Source organism: Orycteropus afer, unplaced genomic scaffold, assembly GCF_000298275.1.
Source record: "Orycteropus afer afer isolate SDZICR_OR568_19922 unplaced genomic scaffold, OryAfe1.0 scaffold00409, whole genome shotgun sequence".
NCBI classification, from domain to species: domain Eukaryota; kingdom Metazoa; phylum Chordata; class Mammalia; order Tubulidentata; family Orycteropodidae; genus Orycteropus; species Orycteropus afer.
Window position 1 is genome coordinate 1,913,595 of NW_006921996.1, and position 3,273 is coordinate 1,916,867.

Consider the following 3,273-nt stretch of genomic DNA (forward strand, 5'->3'; position numbering starts at 1 on the left):
AAAAAAAAAAAAAAAAAATCCCCGGGAATGAATATCTCCACAAACTAATCCAATTAAATTCAGACTCGTTGGTTGAAGTATTAGTTCCTGAGGCCAGTGTTTAGATTTGTTCTGAATCCAGGAATGTTCCTCCCAGTTGTCTCTTTCCCTGTTTCTCTGGTAAAATAGCCAACTGACAATTTAGTCCATATCTCTAATAAATCTATCATCAAAAGTTTGCACCAAGTTCCCTCAGACTGTCTTCAAACTCTGTTGCAAATGAAGCAAATTCTTTCTTTTGTTTTTTTCATTAATACATTCATTGAAATATAATCTACACACTGCTGTTGACTTGGATCAGACTCAAAAAGACCCCTCCTTGGGTTTCTGAGGTGATATCACTGCAGAAGGAGATTGTGCAACTTTCCTTCGGAAGTGGCTGGTGGGTTTGAACCGCCAGCCTTCTGGTTAGCATTCAAATGCCTTAGGCACTACTCCACCAGAGATGTACAGTGAAATACACAAAACTAAAGGAAATGAAGCCAATTCTTCTGTCGAGATATTCAAAGCTTTCTGTTCTATGGCCTACTTCTCCCACATAGGGAATATTTCTGAGCCAAGGCTTTGGTACTACTACTGCACAGCACTTTCTAAGTGAAACTCCTGGTTTAACATCTGAGCAAAGGGTAAGAGAAGACAGCAAACTCAGGTTTTGGCTTGCTTCTCCCAGTATGGAACTACTGACTTACAAAGCAGGGCAAGAGTGATGAGACTTCAGTATTCTCTGAAGTCCTATACCCAAGGTAAAATCTCTGATCTATGATGGAAGGATAAATGAAAGGATTCTTCTACCTCTTGGCTGCATTCTTGGAATTTAGCTTTATAACATCAGGTAGCTCTGAAAGACTGAGAAATTATCAGGCCGTCCCCTTACAGGGAGATATTCCTCTGATTGGGACCTGGAAGAAAAAGGACCCTTGTGTTTTTGGCTGAACCTGTCTAGAGTAGAATTTTGGTTTCTCTGAGCTGGAAAAGAGAAGGGAGTGGATCTTGGTTCAAATACAACAAACTTGAGCTTTTCATGCCAAATGGTAAAAGATTTTCTTAAATAAATGTTTCTTTATTTACTGTATATATGTATAACTTTTTCTATTTTTTGTTTTGTTTTAATAATTTTTATCAGTTCCACTAAGAAACAAGTTCATGCAGATCCTCATGTTATTATGCCAGAAATAGAAGTCCCCAATTAATAGCAATTATATTTTTTACTTCATTTTAATCCATGTCACATACTACACTATTGAATACCTTATGCTATGCTGGGCATATAATGGCAATTTAGTAAACAGCAGCTGTTTTATTGATATTCCTTTATCTAGGATCGACAGAGTTGGGAGTTAGTACATTAGTTCATATTTTCTCTAGACTTGGCGCTACCTAATTGATTGTTGCTGTAATGCTAAATAGGAGCTCTGGTGGCATAGTGCTTAAGGCATTTGACTGCTAACCAGAAGGTTAGTGGTCCAAACCCACCAGCCATTCTTGGGAAGGAGGACTGGGCAGTCTACTGCCGTAGAAATACTGCCTTGGAAACCCAAGGAGGGGTTGCTGTGAGTTGGATTCGACTCCATGGCAGTGAGTTTGGTTTTAGTTTTGGTAGTGTTATATAGATTATCCTTCCCCTCTTGATAAAAGTAGATAGTACCTGTTCTTACAGGACTAAAGTAGAAGTAAATGGCATAGCATATGTGAGTAAGAGTGCTTTGAGAATATCTGTGTATTATAAAATGTCAGATATTCAAATATTCTATTATATTCTGGGGTAATGCCTAAGGCATTTGACTGCTAACTAGAAGGCTGCTGGATCAAACCCCCTAGCCACTCCTTGGAAGGAAATTCAGGGAAGAATATACATCCATAGAGATACCACCTCAGAAGACCAAGGAGGGGGTCACTATGAGTTGGGATCAATTCATGGCAGTGAGTTTTTTTTTTTTTTTTTTTTTTTAATCATTATTAAGTAGTTATATGTCCCTCAGAAAAGTAACAGGAGCAAAATTACATAGAAAACTTGAAACTTACAAGAGCAAAACTTAAAACTTATAAGAAAACTTGAAACTTAAAACTTACAAGAGCAAAATTACATAGAAAGACTCTAAGGGAAGAGTATTCTTATGTTTCTAGATGATATATGGGATAATTTATAGTAATGGATCCAAAATAAAGGTAATTCTGGAAACCATACAGAGGAGGAGTTCTAGAACCACGAATATTTCAAAAAGTTTGAAAAAGAAATGCATAACCCTTTTTTTATTAAAAAAGTAGAGTTGGTGACTTAGATAATTATTTCAATTCAACATCAGAACTTTGCAATAATTAAAAGTTCACAATAATGGAATTATTTAAAAATATTATATTGTTAGTAGTTTTAAAACAGAGCCTGACCAATCTATTTTCAGGAATACTATGCAGGACATTCTCAAAATTTAAGTTTCTGTTATTTAACATACTGATCTCAATAACAACTTAAGGAGGAACTTTCATCTAAATGGGTGCTTTTCAAGTTATTCAGAGAAACAAATTTTATAACGTAAATTAAGGGACCAAAGGTGTAGGCACAAAGGGAGACTGTTTGAATACTATGTTCTTTTCCCAGTCAATGAAAACATTTTAACTCTTATCTGTACCATAACTGGGTAAATAAAGTGACTTATTTTGAAAACAAAGTGTAAAAAGAGATACAATCCTTTACTTATTTTTTTGGGTGGGGGCAAAGCAATGCTTACAGCATGTGTTTATAAGACACTGGACAATTTGAACTTTCCCAAATTTCTGAATTTTTAAACGTAAGATCTTTGTTTGTTTAGTTCCCTGTTTTTATTTTACATAGGTTTATATATAATCAGTCTGAATTAAAGACAAGACAGATCAAATACATTCTTATAGGAACTGGCATGGCACATTACCTGTAGACAAGGAGAGCATTTTTTCATCTTCAACTCTTCTTTCCAGAATGTTTCAATTAGGTCAAAGTTTTCTCTGATTCAGTTCCAAATTTTTGAGCACCCAGTTCTTTAACTGCTTTTTGCTTCCTCTCCAAAGGAGAGTCTCCCAGGAAGCAGTGGCCCTTCTCCCCTGTGGAGGACCTCTGGGGCATTGCTGTAAAAAGACTTCTTTCTGAGTTCTTCATCACAAACAGAGAAGAGATTTTAACTCAGCTTAACCTTTCCTAGCAGAAGGACACAAATGACAGATGCAATGCACATTTATTCTGCCATTTTCTTGGTTCTTCCT